This window comes from Harpia harpyja, chromosome 18 (genome assembly GCF_026419915.1).
Source record: "Harpia harpyja isolate bHarHar1 chromosome 18, bHarHar1 primary haplotype, whole genome shotgun sequence".
Taxonomy (NCBI): Eukaryota; Metazoa; Chordata; class Aves; order Accipitriformes; family Accipitridae; genus Harpia; species Harpia harpyja.
The window spans coordinates 2,292,781-2,311,247 of record NC_068957.1 but is presented as its reverse complement, the minus strand read 5'-3'; the positions used below and the strand labels follow the sequence as shown (position 1 = coordinate 2,311,247).

The window sequence follows — 18,467 nt, the reverse complement described above, 5'->3', positions numbered from 1 at the left end:
ATCAAAAACTTGTCATGTGTTGCTCTGGGTTGCTTTCTCGTGTGTGACTTTTCTTGCGATCCATGTGTTGTTCTACACTTTGCCATAAACTGTATGGCACAGTTCTTCTTTCATGGTCCAGAAGCTTTTTTGGATAGCTAGGAAGAATTGGGGCTCCCTACCTTCTCCCCTTCTGTCATCCTTACTGCAATTAGACATTGCAGCTGGGAATAGTCATCCCCGCCTACGGTGGTCTTCAGGAGTCTGTGAAACCTCTTGTGAGTCTTTCTTTTAACAGAAGGGCACAGAGATAGCTGTCGGGTGGGACCGTGCCATCTGGTTTCCCCCAAAGCAAAGGCTGACCAGCAGCTGCTGGTGAGGATGTCCTGTGTAAACCCAGCCCCCACGGAGGGGCTTCATTTGCAGCTTGGCAGATCCTTGCAGTTCCACACACTCAGGAGCGTTGTGGGAGACAATGCATTATTTCTCTTTCAGCTGTGCGGTACCAACCACTTATTGGAAACACTTTGCCATTTCTATTGTTGAAGGCATTGGCGACCACAGAGAAAAATATGTCCTTTCAACCAGATCTGTAATTACTTACCGTGCTGAAAGAAAAGTAAGTAAATTCTTTGTAATGCATTAACCTTTGTCCTAATAATAGGTATCACTTTAGCTGTCACTGATTCTTGGAAAACAGCACTATTACATTACAAAATTAATTTAGTATCTTTTGTTTTCACAATTGAGTGACTTTTGCTTGTATTATGTTCCACTTACTTTCTCTAGTAGATACATTGTCATTTTTTATATTTTCTCAGTACTTAACAGTGAAAAAATTGAAGATCTTTCTTCAGAGAAGTTATGCTAGAAATACTTTCATGATCCATGCTGTTTCCTGTCTTATGCCTGACATGCACTATGAGTAATTTTGGAAATTCTTCTGCACCAATGACAGTAAATATTGGTGTCCGTTTATTTCCTCAGAAAATTATTTCTGTGCTTGTTCCAGAAACTGAAATGACTCTTGTTTCTTTGAAAGAATTATCTTAAATTGTTGATGTATTTCCACCACTGTTGTTGTCAGGATCACATTCAAGGACGGGATGTGATTTATTTTTTTTTTTAACAATTTAAAAATACAGAATCGTTTGGATTCAATCTGCCATAAAAATTGCGTGAACTGTTCTGCAGTGCATTTGATCACAAATAAGATGGCTTGGGGAAGCTAAACAGTCTTCAGCAAATTTAGTTCCTTTGCAGCCACTCATAATCCTTCTCCCAGTCATTCCCAGTTCACTGCTTTACTTTGATTCACAAGTACTGCAGCAGCGAATATTGTATGGGCTCAGGATGAGAAGGCTCCATTGCAGCTCTCCGCTGCAGTGCTCAGGGGATCCTTTCCTGAAGGCCACAGTCTGTTTTTATTTCTATCCCAGACCCACAGCTGAGGCCTGTCTCTAGCACATGGGGACACTGCAGGTGCTGCTGCAGTGTGGGCTGGATGGGGCAGGTTGCTTGGGCTGCTCTGTCAGGAGCCTGGCTGTGGGGGTTGTATCGTTCATTTTCCATGTGTCTTGGGACACTTGGTTAAAGAACATCTCTGAAAGTGATGCAGCACTTCCATCTCCCTCTGATGTCTGCGACACCTCCTCCCACAAATGGGAGAATAAGCAGATAAACTGCTTGGAAACAACACTCCAGACTTCTTGGTATTATCATTCAGGCAGAGGGAGAGGAAACAGAAGAACATGGGGCAAGCACAACATTTTAAAATAGCAAAAGACCAAGTTCCTAAAGCCTCACCAGATAACTGAGTGTTGTCAGGTTGGAAGGGACCTCCGAAGCTTGCCTCATCTACCCTACTGTTCAAAGCAGGACCAACTTTAGCCATAGACTGGGTTGCTCTGGGACGTGAAGCCTCTGTGTGTCTTAGTCTCCACTGCTGACTACTGTTTTGAGTAGATGCAAGCTGGTGGGAAATTTGAACTGTGGGTGGACATGTTGAAGTTGACGTGCATTTTTTGCTTTCATCAATGCTCCTCTGAATTGGATTCTTTGAGGAAACACTTCTTACTGTCAGATGTTTTAAAATTACAAAGTTAAGGCATCTGCTACTGTTGTGGCTGGTGTTAGTCTGCAGTTTCTATGCTGTGCCTTTGCATTTTGCATTTCACTTACTGTGGTCAATAAAAATAGAGGCTTGTTATATTTTCATTCAACTTCTTCCTGTTCATATCCATGTTCTCCATCTGACTCCCTCAATGGCTCCCTGCAAAGTCTGAGACCACAAGCTTTTCCTGCCTGCCTCCATGGCATAGTTCATCTGGTTTTAGTGCTTCCACCAAAAGTACGTACATTGTTAGTGAAATCTTATGTGCTGCAATGCTCTTTTAAAAGAAAGTTTAGCACCAGTCTTTGGCCAAACTTTAAATATTAACAGCCGGTATAAGGAATATTGTCTGCATGGCAGCTCATCTCTGGAAGATCAGATTAAATGAAAGACCTGAAAATTCCTATTAGGGAGGTCTTTGGTTTGCTGAGAGATGGGTATTGGGTGGACAGGGTGAACCCTACAGTGGGGAGTGAGGGTTGTCTATAGCTCTTTATTTAGGTGTGTGTCCTGGGTGTAGCCATACACTACCCACCTCTGCTGAGTACAAAGCATAGAAAGAAAGAAACACATTTCTTCAGACATAGTGTGAGCCTCAGCTTATCCCTAATGGAGCTACAAGGACACATGGGAACTCTGCCTTACAGGAGAATATGGAAAGCCAAGTCTCTAAGAAGAAAACAGTGGGAACAAAACTCAGCTTCTGGTGTGGAGAATAGCACAGGGTGCTGTACCCAGACCTGCATGTGCTGGAAATGCCAGAGGGGGGTTCCCCCCTGACTGAATGGCTTGATCTTGCTAAAGTCTGTATGAACTACTTGGTGCTCCACAGCAGGTCTGGTCCTAAAGAAGATACTGCAGGCTAAAACCATCAGAATCTAGAAAGCAAAGTGAGAGCAGCTTGTTGGAGTTGAGAACCACATCTTCTAAATGTTAAGGGGCATGTTGCAGGAGATGCTTAACAGGCACAAAAGGTCATCACTGCCCAAGCTTTCAGTAAAACAAAGGCCAACTATTTTTAACTTAATTTCAAGTGGGAAGCCTAAAGCCATAAGCTGGCCTGATTGCAGAAGGCCTAGACTTCTGTGATAATCAGAGCTGTATGCATAATGTGAGCTCATGACTGCATACACTGCAAGCTGCGTCCAAAATCTGTTCTGACCTCTGCTAATGCTGTGACGCCTGCAGTTGCAGATGGGGCCTGACCTCATGAAGTCCTGCAAGCACTGCACTAAAAATCCGTTCCTGTCTTAGAGAGTTACTGTAAGAGACAGCGAGTTCATGAACCAAAGGTGGGGGGGGTTAACAGAGAGAGACATAAATAATTTGCATTACTTAGTAGTGCCCCCATCTTCAGCTGTCCACTACAAATGAGTGAAAAAGCAAGAGATTGATTGCCAGGCAAATGGGACAGACACCATAAGATCCATAGCAAAATGATCTTGTGTTCTGCTTGGAGAATCCAGGATTACTCAGATGTGTCCTCTACAGGACACAAAGATTTGACTCCAAGGCTGTTTTCAAAAATAAATATATGTATTTTCTTTTAAAGACGGTCTGCAGAGATCTTGTTAATGTACCTGCTGGCAGGAGTAGAAGCATTGACAGAAGAAAGTCTGCATCTCTGTTTTGTATGGCTTTCTTCACCCTGGTGTTAGAGCCAAGAGAAGCCAAGTTCTGGTCCCAGATCATTTCTCAACATTTCTTGGTGCTGCTGTAGAAGGTGGGACTGCAGATGTAGGTCTCTGTTCTTACTTGTTTCTAGGACTGAATAAAAGCTACTGTGACTTTTTGGTGAACTTTATGAACCCAGCAAGATCTGAACATAATCTTGGATGGGTAAGCAGCGCCAAAGTTGCACTGCACTTCCTGAAAGTTCAGCTTGTCATCTTTCTGGTGTGACAAAGCTGTGTCAAGAAGAAAAAAAATGCAAGTTTGGGCCAGCCTTATTCCTCCTGAAATAGTATTTGCAGCAGGGCTTTTCTCAAATTTATGGAGGGAATATGGAATATTTTTCTGATTTTTTAACAGTCTGGGAGTGCAGGCCTAACGCTCTCAGCAAGGCACGTTTTTTCCATTGCAGTGATAGGCCTGAGCGCTCAGCTGTTTTTCTCTGCAGTTATGAAACTGGATCACTTTCTGATTATGGCACTCTAGGGGGCCTGGGGAATGGGACGACTTTTTTCTTAAGAATAAGCTTGGAAGGCTTTTAAGCAGAGGAGCCGTTTGTTTCATTGACAGTTGCTAGAGCTCAGGACAGAGTGTAGGTCTGATCCTGGAGCGCCCAAGCGCATCGTTTCACTTGGATTGACAGTTTGCAAACAAAGCTGATCTGTCCCCCTGGGTGGCTGCCAAGTACGCCATGAGGTCACTGCCTGCAGCAGTGATGTAGGTGAGATAGGAAAGGTTTTGTATCCAAATTAATAAATTCGATGCAGCCTGGGCCTGTTCTTGGCTGGCTTTCCACCTGCTCTGGTAGGAAGCAGTCATCAGTCTGACAGACCCGTCTGCAGCTTACAGACCGCTGCAGCATGTTGTCCTCAGAGCAAATAGTGCCAGTTACCCAAACAGATGACCCCACAGTTAGAATCACTGTTTGATCCTATGGCTCCCATTCCTCAGCCGTTGATCAGACCGACGTCTGCCTCTGTGCTCGTGCAGGTGATCCTATGGCTCAGCTCCCCAGTCATAAACTTTGTATTATTTCAAAGGGAAATTCTGCTGTTGCTGCAGTGGCTATTTTCAACAAGCAGGTTTTTCCTCCCCTGAGCACAGGCAGGGAACATGCACGGCCGCTGCTATTTCTAGATGTTATGATACTGTCAGCCTGTTCCCTTTTTGCAAGCAGCACAAAATGGTTTTCCATAGTATGGTGAGAGCCTTGGAGCTATGCTCAGTACAAAGCCCAGCTACCTCGCTGGTGTTTGTCATCCCTTTGGGTCTCATGAGTGACCCAGACCTCCTGAACTCCTCCAGCATAGTTCTCACTTTAGCATTCTGCATTACTGCCACATGCTTCTGAGGAAACCAGCATGTCCCCAGGTTGCCAAAGTGTACTGAGAATACAGATACACATTTTCATCTTATTTGTAGGACGACTCCTTCCCCAGCTGTGCCAGGTGCTGTGGAGGTCAATGAGCAGGTATTGTTTACACTTGCCTAGAAATTCCTGTTGAAAAACAGTGATACTTTGGGAATGTTGTTACAGGCCAGCTGTTTGGGGATCCCAAACTGCATCACACTTGAGGTATTGCCCTCATTTTTCTATCAAGGCACAGAGCTCTTATGTGGTTTGTTAGAGGTCATTATAGAGCTCTCAGCATGGGAGGCTTCTGGTCTTACTGGGTTCAGTGAGAAGCTTAGATCTGCAGTGAGGTATTTCTGATAAGGCCCTCTGACAAATTGCTGAGAATGAGATCCAGCCAATAATCAGTTTTAGTAGTTTCCCAGGCTGAATTACATACATACTTGTTTTATGTGCACACACACACAGAAACCCTGATACATTTGATGTACTTGTGGTTGCCTTGTAGTGAAGACTCAACATTTTCCATATTCAACACATATTAAATCTTTTTTCATTTTTCTTCAAAATTTTGCAGTGAGGGTGAAATTCATATTTCTCACCTCAACTTCACTCTCAGGGTCCATATCCCAGTGTGTGCAGATTAGCCTAACCACAGCAATGGCAGTGGAGTTGCAAGAGTGATGGGGTCCTTGCTTTTTCCACCAAGTCCACAAGAAATGACAGATCGAAGACTTCCTCCTCTGGTTTCCAAGGACCAAGACCTATATATGGCTATACCCTTGTGTGGAGCGTTTCCCATATTTCACCCTGTCCATCATAAAGCACCACACTAGGTGTTTGTACCTAGCAACCTCCCTCTGCTCTTTGGGAGAACAGCCTCACAAACCAAAACCAAGTTGCATTTCCATAGTGTCCTGCAATGCACCCTCACTGGGCACTTTCCAGGGTTGGCCATTACAAATAATAATAATTAAAAGCAGTTCAGAGCAGCAAGGGGATAAATGCCTATCATCTTGGTTAGTTTCAAAGCTGTTGCAGATTGTATGCTCCAAATCACAGAAGGGAGCTGATGCCACGGGTGAGGAGCAATGGTTAAAAAAGCCCTGGCTGCTTCCCAGAGAGCTGAGGTACTAATTAGGGCCATGGACAGTCAGCTAATTCAGACTTTAATGAGCCCTAAGGGACTGCGAGATAACAAAAGCTCAGATGGGTACACCACTGCGCAGCCTTGAAGCAGTGCTATTTTATTAATAAGAGCCTTGACAATAGATGCGTCGTACATGCAACTGGGAGGAAACTGTGGAAAAGGAGCCTATGAAATCTGGACAGTGGAGGCAGGTCTAGCCTTCTCTAATGGCACATTTCACCTATTAAAAAGCCAGATGCACATCAGCAAGATTTGAGGTCTCTGTAATGAAAGCCCAGAGAGCTGCAAAATTGGGTTTTTAGTCCTTTGGGTTGCAAATTAAACCTGTCCAAAGGTGAGACCAAAGTCTTCCTCTTGTTTTGAGGACTTTGGAGTGGATCTTAAATTTCTTCTCTAGGTGCTTACTTTTTGGTTTTCTTTTGGAAAAAAAAAGCCACGGTGCCTTTCCTATCCTTCATTTTCTTGGAAAGCATCTTTTGTACGGGCATAGCAAGGATCTTCATGTGTGCACAAGCAGGTCTGTGATCTGCCCTTGTCCCCTTATCACCCATGTGGAACCATGGCTAACATCTAACACAGGATGCTTCCATGCCTCTAGGATATAAACCAGACGTAAGGCAAAAAAGAAAAACAAAAAAAACCTCACAGCTGTCCTTGCAACCTGCTCTCAGAGAGTCCCATGAACCTTTTTATCATGTTCAGTTAGCTTTATCTGATGCACTACAGACCCTTTGTGGTCATGTCTGTGGCCCTTTCCAGCAGAGCCTTCCTCATTTGGGTATTTGCTCTTTTGAAGCATAACTAAATGATTTTGAACACAAACAATGAGATTACCTTTTTGGGGGTATCCTGGCAAACATGGGGCCACCCAGGCACCCCAGCCAGCCCATTTGCTCCCCGCTGGCTGCCAGGGCTGTGGGGCCCCAAACCCTGCCAGAGGTGTTTGCTCCAGAGCAGAGGCAATAAGCGTTGCTGCTGTCCTGCGCCTGCTATACCTGTGTGTGCGCAAAGGCATTCCTACCCCAGTCTTCCTTCTTGGGAGTGAAGGGCAGGATCTGGCCTTTCATCACAGGTTTTCACAAGGGTTTGTGCCTGTCTGGCTGTAGCACCAATTATCTCTGCATTTAGCCTACCAAGAAGTTAGGGGTAATTGACACAATTTTGCTTCAGAGCTCATTTTGAATGAATTAAATTTAAATTTAATTAACTATTTTTTCACATTTTTATACTTTTTGCCTCCTCAGTAAGCTAAATTGCTAATTGTGGAGCAGAGGAGCATAATATTAAGCTAGTTTTCAAAGAGGGTAATGGAGAGGAGGAAGTCTCTGCACACACGATGGGTCCTCCCCATGAAAGGAGCATCTAGGTTCATTTCCCTCCCCATTGGTCCTATTTTTATATACATGCATTACATTATATGTATATGGGAATCCTCCTGGGGTTGCAATTCTTTCTGTTAAAAAAAAAAAGGCCTTTTTTGCAGACTGCTTCAAACCCAATCTTGCTGGGAGCCTGGGAACCCCTTCCCTGACGTGTAACTGTTGCTCCCTGGTTGCTGCGGTGCTGAGTCCATCCCATTCATCACTAATCCTTTCAAAACACTGTATACAATTTTCTTTTTATTTTCTATTACATGTATCAAAGTAGGTCTGTGCTAGACCTCTGAATATCAAGGCCCTCCGAGAGAGAGAGAAGTCAGGTGTTAGCTCACCTGGAAAGGTCAAGATGGCCAATGGTAAGAAAGATTAATTTTATTTCCCTGCTAAAATAAAGGACAGTGCCTTGCTCCTTACTCTTGTTTACACAGCTCAGGAACAGTTCCTTGCTGTCTAAGTCAGGATCACACCCTTCCTCTCATTGCTGAAGTGTGTTTCCTGAGAAAGTACAACCTGTCTCCTCCATCTGCCGCTGCGATCGAAATAGTTGGGGGGGAGCTCTCCTCCCCCTACCCCATGCGGGAAGTGTTACTCAAAAAACCAAGCTGCGTGCAGCACCTGCTAACCGGCCCCCATGCACCGGGCTTGGCATTTCCCAAAGCGGGTCAGGCAGTGCTGCCGGTGGGGGATAATTACCTCCTGCGGCACGTGGCTGTAAAGAGCTGGCAGTTGGTGTGCTACACATGTTATGTTAGATGCTGCGTGGAGGTACCTAGGCAGCTTCAAAAGCTGATGCACACCGGGTGCAGGAGTCCAAAGCACTCAGCACGGTCCTGCTGTGTCCGCAGGTGGTCAGCAGATTCCCCCCGTCTGTCTGACAGGCCTTCCTATCTTTTGCAACTTGACTGTATGAGATGTTTATTTTATTATATCTATATTTTGCTATTTATAGCCATCTTTGTAGCTATGTTCTGTCTTTTGCATCACGTCAGTATTAACAGCTTGCACCCTTTAAATATCCCAGCCAGGCAATTGCATTGTTTTGTTACCCTCTCCTCTGCTTCTGTCCTCTTCCTGTGCTGCAGAGGGCAATGTGTCCCTCCACTCACATCTAACCTCTAGTGTTTGTGTCTTTCTGATGCTCTGGCTTTTCATACTACTGCAAGCAGAAATGGCTGCAGCATGGACAGGAAAAAAGTGCTTATTTTTGGCCTACTGAACTTAGTACCACAAAATAATAGGCTATGTTGCAAATTGTGACCTTTTAATCATTATTTCTGGCATGATATCCTGAAGTTCTTTTTGCTAATATTCTTGATATATGAACCTTTGAAATTTCATTTTGCAAACTAAGATCCAAAGAAGAACATAAAATAGTACAAGGTTGGTAAGAGTTGGGGGACCTGCAAGACAAATGCAGGTGTTTTCCTTGTCATGTAGTGAGTCTATCATCTCATTTGCAAAGCTTTTGCCTTAGGAAGCATTTTTAGACCAGATGTGTGCTTGCTCACTAACCTGTTTGCTACAATAACATAAGGATATTTGGTTTTCTTCTTGTTATTTTGAGTGAAACCTGCTATGTCATGCAGATTTTTCAATCAAAATCCCCCAGCGACAGGTCTTCTGAGTCATCATCTTTTAGGAAGTAGCTATTGGAAGTCTCTTCTCCCCCATTCCTAGTTTCCAAACCATTTAAAAGAGCTGTAATAGAAACTAGAATACTCTTAATCAGAGTTGAAGAAATTAAACACCACTGAACACCACTCTCCCTCCCCCCTTTTGCCCTCCCCACAGTCACCCACACATCTTTCTGTTACACCTCCTACCTCTCCCACATCAGCTCCTGGCTCCCTCTGAGTTTGGCTCTCAGCAAAAATGAGGACCTAAGGGTAATGCCTGGCTGGAGAAGGGAATTCATACACTTTTATGCCTGTGTATATTCTGATCCTTGACTCTGGGATGGACAAAGGTATTGTGTTACTGCTGTAAGAGAGTTATGTGTTTATTCTGGAGGTCTCTGCAGCTGCTTGGCCATTGACTCTTGGAAGTATCATCTTACTCGGTGTCATAGAGAGAATGATACTTGTATCTGTATGATAGATACGATGCATGTGTCCACTGAAATGAAAATATTATTATGATGTGGTGAAATCCCTATGGATTCTCTGCATCTTACTTCCAGCTGAAATACATTTATGGATGCTCCACTGGATGAGTTTAATGAGAGTATCTAGGTGGAAACAACTCTATTCTAAGCATTGAAATAGTTTTAATTTATTTATTTAAAATCCTAAATATGAGAAGACAACCCCCACACACCCCACCACCCCCAAACCCGCATGTCTGTAAGAATCATGAAGCAATAACCTTCTGTTTAAGTCTGGTTTCCTGGCACCACTGCTCACCCCTAGCAGTGAAATACATGGAGGGAGGCTGTAGAGTAAAATGGAAAGTGAAGGGAAATATGATTCACCATATATTTTGCAGCCTTGTCATTAGAAAACTGAGTAGGTGGAAGAGCTGGGTTTGGATTAGGAATTCCTCATCCCTCCCTGTGCTTAGCTCCCTTCTCCCTTTTCTCCTCTGACTTACTCAATGTAGAATTCATTAATATGACAATGATATATTAGGCAAGCGCCGGACAGATATTTTGCCTCTCCTCCCAAATCAATCCTCCTTCCTTCCCTCCTGCTCCTCAGCTGCTTTCTTCGGCAGCATCCATGTTCCTACATTTTGGGCAATAACAGGGCCCAGAAGGGCTTTGGTATATTGGTTCCCATCTGGAACCCCTTTTCCCTGGGTTTTACCAAGTGTCTCATACATGTGGTGAATAAGCCCTACTTCTTTGTATTTTCCCTCCTCACCACTGTTTGATGGCCATTTCCTGGGACAACAACATAAGAAAAAATAATTAGCAAAGCTCACAGCAATAACAAACCATGAAAATCTTTGTCCTCCAATTCAACTGTTTGGCATTATCAAGGAGAAGAAATGTGAAATGGTAACACTTTAATTCATTAATGTGCTAATTGATTTCACAAAATTTGTTTGCAGCCACTTAAAGCACTCTCTCTTCTCTGCTTTTTATGAACTGCAAGTACAAAGCATAAGTATGGAAGACAAGGCTGCCACTTGCACAAATAAATGAAAATACTGATATAGCCTAAGTAAGTTGCCTGAAAGCAAAAAAAAAATCAGATTCTTTCCTGTTCTGCTGAATTTGGTACGCATTAAAAGTACAAACTTTCTGCATTTCTAGGACTCTGTGAAAAAGAAAAGGGCAACTTTTTTCCCCATCAATAACAAACACCTAGGGGGCAATTAGAACAGAATAACAGGGAGCAGCCCAAGTCAATGAATTTATTTTTTTGTCAAAAACCCCCTCATCAATCTATTGTCATAGATGAATGCTAGTGAGAGAATTGGGACTTAGAAATGAAATGGAGTTGTTGTCATACAAAGTGTGTCTCCTTTCAAAAACACTTCCAATGGTATTTATTTTTTGTATTGATTTCAAGAAGCTCTGGCTACAATACAGGCCCTCTTTTGGCATGAATGCTTCCCTTGAGAATATTTTCCAGGTGTTTTTCTGAACACAGCTGTATAGTTGAGAAATCAAATCAGCAATGCAGCACACAAAGGGAATGGCTTCAAAGGTTAACCCATTGTAATGGTTTGGCATTACTTTCTTGGCATCTTTGCCTGGACATCTTAAGCCAAAGATGCTATTGCCCCTGCTTTCTCTCTAAAACTCTAATCCACATCCAGAAGATAAGAATGACGCTCCTAGAGAGAGAGGAAAAAACCAGTGCAGATATTGCTCAATTTGAAAGAAAACAAATTTTTTCTCCCATTTTATTTTAAGTGGAGATGGGCTTTAATAAAAAAGGGTTGCTGGGTGGGAAGGAATGTGTCCTTCCTTACTTCTGATGGAGACAAGGCTCGATGAGCAGGCACAGCACTGGCAGGCAATGGGTGTTTCCCTCACTGAAATGAAATCTAAATTTAACTTTTATGGGTGTTCTCCCCACCCCGCATCCACCAGGTATTTTTTGCTGGACAGCTGTCAACTAGCTGGCCAGTTTGGGTCATCTCCATGTAAAGCTTTGATTTTGAAAAGCAGTTTGATGCTGAAAATGCGGCTCCGTTGAGGGTCTTTCTAACTGAGCACAATGGAAATGGCAACCATGAGCCATGGACCAAGGTTGTTTCTTCCCGTCGCTTTTCAACATGCGTTTCTCTGAGCGGTGTCAGAGAACAAACTGCATTCATGAGGATGGACAGAGTACTGACACTTGTGATTATTGCTACTGTGAAGCTTCCAACTATTTGGGGTTTAGGAAGAGTTGAAGCATCTGAAAATGCATTATCTTAACATTTGGCAAGTTGAAAATCTGGAGGAAAGAGCATTAAAAATTTGCTTTTCATTAACACAAGCTAATTAAATCATTTAGCTAGCACTTTCAGTACTGAGAGCATGCAGCCACATACTATTTTGAGGTTTCACTTGTTTTTCTGCCAAGTTCTAGTCTCCAGACCAGCTTTATATTTGAGTGGGAACTAAGGACTTTTGCACAATGTCAAGCATCATCCACTGGATCTGCTAATTTGTGGCTAGATTGTGCAACTCTTAACCAGCCAATGTGACTAATTTTAGATGTGCCTCGCAGGGCAAGTACGAGACAGCTTTGCTTAAGTACAGACCAGAGGAACAGCCCCAAGCATAAGGATTAATTGTCTAAGAATTTAGTACAATCATGAGTAAGGCTCATGTGATGTAACCCTTTCTTTTAATTCTGTGTTGTTAATGTGAACTTTGCTATAGTCAAGGGTTTCCTGAGAATATTATTTATAATACACTCAGTTCCTTAAACCCCTTTTATTTCTCAGTAGCAGAACCTCACTCTTTCTGTGGTTTCAGCATACAGTCTAGGAAAAGGGGCTTTCTCCTGTTTCGTTGTGGATTCATCTCTTTGCCATTATCCTTCTCACATCTTTGTTGGATGTAGACTTTGTTTTCCTTTAATAAACTTTTTAGCTCAGTGAAGTACACTTGAGATACCAGCCTTCCCAGGCAGCCATGCTGCTGCCTAAGCAACCATATTCTTTCTGGAGCATTTCAGGTAGGGTGAGGTTTTCTTCCCCAGTAAGTAGTAAAGCTGCCCTGAAATACATGCGGTGCTTGGACTGGAGTTTTATTTCCCAAGAAAGGCTGAAATCCTGCAAGTCAACAGTAAAACCCTGACTGACTCTAGAGAAGTGAGGCTGAAGGGGGAGTAGCTGGTATACAGCCTCAATAAAACTGGGAATATGTGGGTACATCACACCCAGAAAGAACAAACACCTGACCCAGCTTCTCACTCGGCAGACTGCAGAAGCCTAACGATTAATCCAGAGGAAAATTCCCCATAGACTTCAGTACACTTTGAAGGAGGCTCTTCCTGTGCTGCTGCTGCCAGATTTGGTTCGGTTCATCTTCAGTGGGGCTTTGCCTGGGGAGAATAAAGCTCTAGCACCTTTCCTGGGAGCAGTGCGAGTGCCCTTACCATTATGGCCAGCAAGGCGTACTGTCGAATACATGGTATTTCTCTCTAGGACCCTAGAGCTGGCAATGCAGTATTGGTAACAAAAACCTTTGCATGGAAGAAATGTGGGGGGAAACCATTGCTGCAGCCCAGGGAATGAGGAGAGATGGGCCAGGGCCATGGATTTGATCTTAAAGGTCTTTTCCAACCTAAATGACTCTATGATTTGTGTCTGGCTGGTTCTCAGCAGCTCATAAGAGGAGGTTTGCTCAGTATCATCCCTTCCATTAAAATGGTTGTCCTTAGGGAGTTCTGCTTGCTATCTAGTTTGAGATATACATTTTTTTCCCCTCACTGCTGTCATTTTGTTGTCATAGCTCCTAACTGATTGCTCAGTGCTGTTCACTCATAGCAGCGGAGCTCAGGTTTTATTCCTACGATCAAGAGATTACAAATGTCTTTTGCAAAGTGCCACGTGCATCAGCAGCTCGGTACCGCTGGGTGCGGCCACGTCCATCACTCCTGGAAATGATGCCTTTTCCCACCACCAGCAATAGCAGTTGTAACCTCTATGCCTGGCTCACTGCTGATATACAGCACTCATAACACATCTATGCCTGCCTGGGACTGCTTAATGGAAACTTAGCCACAGCGAGAGGCAGAGGAAGAGTGAGAGAAAATGCTCAGGAGGAAAAGTGGGAGAGATAACAGCCTCTTACCATAGCAAGAGACAGTTTTTAAGGACGGAGCTTTGCAGATGTTTGTGGAAACCTGCCCCAGGTCTGGAAGGATGTGCACAGACAAATGCTTGAGAACTGGATGCAGGGAGGCACCATGGTCCAGTTGGAAATGGAGAATGACAATGATTAATGCAGGATATGAGACGATAGCTAGCAGGGAGTGGGCTGGAAAGGAGTTTGCAAGTGAAAGCCAAGAGCCCTGCAAACCAAAGGGCCCCTTATCTCACTGCTTTCTCCAGCAAGACAAGGTGAAATGAGGAGGCTGTGGAGCAGAGCTGGTACTGCCTGGCCAGGATGATACAGTTCTCTCTGCACCTGCACTGGCTGCTGGCACGAAAACAAAAAAAAAATGGAAAGCAAAAAAAGAAATCATTAAATGCAAAGAGAAATTATTAAAACCAACAAAAGTTAGGAAAAGGCTGCTGTGCTCCTGCCTTGGCCATTGCTCCCAGAACATTCCAGAGATGTCCCGTCTAGCTGGGATCCAGGCTCCATCAGACTAATTTTGAATTCAAAAGAGCTCTAATTATGCTATTTACTGCTTCTCAATTGCATTTGAAGCAAACCATGGGACCCAAACAACTGAAGTTAGGGATGTCCTTAATGCAGGCTTCAGGTGCAATCTTAACTGCTTCTACTCTAGCACCTGGGCAGTGGGGTAACATGAGAAGAGATTTGGGGGGAAATAAGAGGTGAAATAATGAGTTGCAGTGTGCCCCCCATGCTGAGCAGTGTCAGGACCCCCCTCACATCTTGGTGCGCCGGTGTGCTGATTTTTCTCATTACTAAAATGAATGGGGCAGGGAGTGTGGGTGTGCGCACAGCGCCCAAGCACAGTGCTTTCCCAATCTGTGCTGGGCTTCTAGGCACCATTACACGAATGACAAGAAATAATGTCACTGGAAGAAATGCTGCTGTTTAAATGACTCGCTCATGGCTTTGTTTCAGCCGTTACAACATTGCAGAACTAATGGCCAATCACTAACATTACAGCAACGTCCTTGTCACAAATGAATGCACACACTGAGCTTTATTTCTGTAATGTCATCGGGCTGGCAGATAACAAGAAAGAAGAAATTTTGCCCGTAAATTGCAGCACATGTTAAAAATCACAAGTAGAAAGCAGAGGAGCTTGTGAATCACCTCACCGATCAAGGCTTTACAATGCTCAGCGCTGGTCAGAGCAGGGAAACATAGGGTGATGACAGAAGTCTACATTTTCTGAACAGGCTGTACTAGGAAGATGTGTCTGGAAAGTGAGAAGACAATGAATTAAATACAAAAGGAAAATAAAAAAAAGCAAAGAGGAAAGGAAAGGAAGGAAAACAAGAAAGAGGGAGGGAAAAAAAGAAAATAAGAAGGGAAGAAATACATCAATTTGTAAGTGTAAAGCTGTCCAGAAGGATGGGAGCAGGACCCCTCCGAGCTGCTGCCCAGGCCAGCCCTGGCTGAAGGCTCTGCAGAAACCCTGGTGCTGGGGTTGGCAGTGGCTGCAGCCGGGGCTCGGTTCGGTTCGGATGCACACGTGGCAGGTTGGCCAGTCTGGCGGTCCCTTATGGCCTGCTCTGGGAAAAGGGGCTGCGATGGCAGGCTTGGCTGGGACTATTTAGACACGCTGCACAGGGTGACCGGCAAGAGGGGAGCAGGCAGATGGGCTGTAGAACAAGGAAGTAAAACAGGAAAGCGGGTGGAGGACATGGCTTCTGGCATCTCCCCAGGCTGCGGGGCCAGGAGGCAGTGAGCTGGCTGGCCAAGGGACGGGGCTGGCCACAGGGTCACCCAGGATGGGCTGGGAACACACGGTTAACACATGGGCTGCTCTTTGGGGCCAGCTGTGTGTCAGTCTCTCCAGGACCATCCGGCTAGAAATGCTTACTGCTTCTTCAGAGAGGGGTGGTGGTGTTGCCAATGTCCCCTGTGGCAGTTTGGGGTGGCCCTTAGGAGCATCCAGCCAGGCGGTAAGAGGCAGGTGTTCACGAGGCATAAAGAGGCTTTCGCCTGTGCTGCGCAGGGTCCCCGGCGCCTGCGATTGCTACAGCAGACACTGTGGTCTCTGCACGGGATTCCCTTTGATCAGTACTGGCTTTGTTCATTTTGTAAGCCCTCAACTTTTCTGTTCCTTTCAAATACTGCCAAAATGTCTTACACTGGTATGCTTGAAATGATGTCCCCTAATACAGCACCCTCTTCCCACCACCTTAGTCTTCCAGTCTAATCATTCACTAGCTTTAGCACTGAACTCTATTCTTGGGAGCCAAATCATAACAATGCTTCTTCGAGCAGCTTTAAGTTGATATGAGCCATAAGTCAAGAGGAACAATTTAAAAATTAAAAAAAAAAATCAATATATTTTACTTAGGCAAGCGTTACTATGTCATTAATATTGCCTTCATTTGCTAAGTCTTTTTACAGTCCACTTAGCCTGCAATCTGCCTGCTGTTTGCTCTGAGCGCTCTGCTAGACCGGACAGGGACAGTAACTGCAGTCGGCTTTGCTAGCTGTTTTTTTTTATGCTTAGTTTCACTTGAAGGGGCTCCACTGCAGTGTTTGGATAGAAACACTGTAGAGACATGGTTATTTATTTAAACCATCTGTTTCCATTGGCACAAAGATAGCCCATCACAATATTTCTGTTGGTCTTCAAACTCTTTGCACACCTGGCAGTGGCCGTACAGCAGATCCAAGTGAACAGATCCTGGCAGGTATATATAATGCCTATAATAATATAAATATAATATAAATAATGCCTATCACTGAAGGCAATGCCCTTTTTCTGCTGCCCTCCCTGAATTTCTCATCCTCCAGCCTGGGAATAGCACAGGAATTATAACCGGAGGGGAGTGGAATTCAAACTGGCATTTCTACAGCAGTTTATATCAGCCTTTCTCTTCCAGCAAAAGCTTTTTGTTTGTGTTTGGTGCAGGATAAGTATGGCCTTTAACCCTCTACATGACTGGGTATTACTAACATGCCTTTTCATGAAAAGCCAAAAGAATTACAGAGTCAGGGCAAAAACCAGGGCTGAGCAGTTTCCACATTGCTCTCCCCCAGGGTTGTTATCTCTGGCTTTTTGGGGACCTGTTATTCCTGAACGGTAAAACATCCCCGTTAGGTCCTGATCCTGCTTCTAGTCTCTAACTCAAAATGGGTCTGTCTGGGGAGTGTGAAGGAACACTTTAACAATGAATGTGGGCTTTGGTGGGTGCTGCTTCTTGGGTATGTGCTCTGATTTCTTTTTCACCCCCCCAGGAGACAACATGAACACAGTCTCTGCTACCTCAAATTCTGCAGTCCGGTTTCCCATGTGTTGGTAAATCCGCAGGGTCAGCATGCCCAAGGTGCAAGAAGTGGATGGGAAAACCCAACTGCCTCTTTCCTTTTGCCAGGTAAGTGTTGTTACCACCCGCTCCAGCATAAAACCACATCATATCCACACACAACAAACAACTTCTCCCTCTCGAGGGATGTCATTAATGGAGCCCCTGGGTAGCACTAAATTATGTGCGAGGCTGAAACCACTGATCTGTAATCAGGCAACAAAATCAAACTTTTGTTTAATGGTACATCCAGGCAGTAAAAATAAGGCCCGTGTAACTGCGCTAGCAACACCGATAACAACAGCATGACACATCCTTGAGCAATTTGGCTGCGCGCTCGCCTCCGCAGCCAGCCGGCAGCACGCACAGCCGGCGCTGCCTGCAGCAGGCAGGCCACATGCCGTTAGTCAGCCCCTTCCCTGCGGCATACAAAAATTTCTTGCTTTTCTCCATCCGTTTCCTTTTGCCCCCGGCGATCCTGCCCGCACCTGACAAGCAGGCTGCGAGTACCGCAGCCGGAATCCAGGCTGGGGCAGGTGCTGCAGGCAGGATACGTACCTTGCATGTCAAAGGCCACTTAGCATCACCTTTGCAGTCACCTTTACTGTCACCGGCAAACAGCAGATGCCTTCAGGCGGCGATTCGGCAGGACCAAACGCGGTGGCTTTCTGGGGAGCCTGCACACTCACAGTCCTTAGAGAACGGGCACAAACCGTCCTGGGAGCAGAACCAGAGACCACGTCACCCGTCTCGGCTCTCACCACAGCTATGAGTATTTATTGTATTTGCTCCTATTTTCTTTTCCTGGTCCAAAGACTCTGGATTTCCTTTGTATAGCGTGAAACCACCGCAGCAGCAGGGCTGGCCAGGGACTCCTCTCTTGCTGCCCTGTATCTGTGGGGGAGTGAAACTTTGAGGAAATCAGTGCGTTGGTCACATATGCCCTCAAAAACCAGCCTGTAGGATAAGGGCTTTGTTAAGGCAGGTGGCAGCATGGTTACAGCTCCCCTTGACAGGACGAGAGAACCCTCCCTCTTCCTGACCCACCTTGTGCGTACACACAGCACCCACCCACGTAACGGGCACCAGTGCTTTTGCCTGCTGGAGTAGGGCTTTTGGTGGCTGCCACAGGCTTTTGTGTCATTTGGGTGTCCCCTGGGAGTGTGAGGGCCCTCCGCAGCTGGCCATGGACACCAACACAACAGAGCTTGGCTCCAGCCAAACTGAAAAATAAATTGCGAA

The 18,467-nt window shown here is 44.9% G+C and overlaps 1 long non-coding RNA gene across 2 annotated transcripts in view; it reads left to right on the top strand.

The window, feature by feature from the left end:
- Positions 1–535: 535 nt before the first annotated feature.
- Positions 536–18,467, top strand: part of LOC128153874 (uncharacterized) — a 43,906-nt gene continuing 25,974 nt past the window's right edge. For both annotated transcript variants that reach the window (XR_008239126.1, XR_008239127.1), the window contains exons 1-3: positions 536–598; positions 801–936; positions 17,158–17,294. This is a non-coding gene — a long non-coding RNA (uncharacterized LOC128153874). The remainder of the gene's footprint in view (positions 599–800; positions 937–17,157; positions 17,295–18,467) is intronic.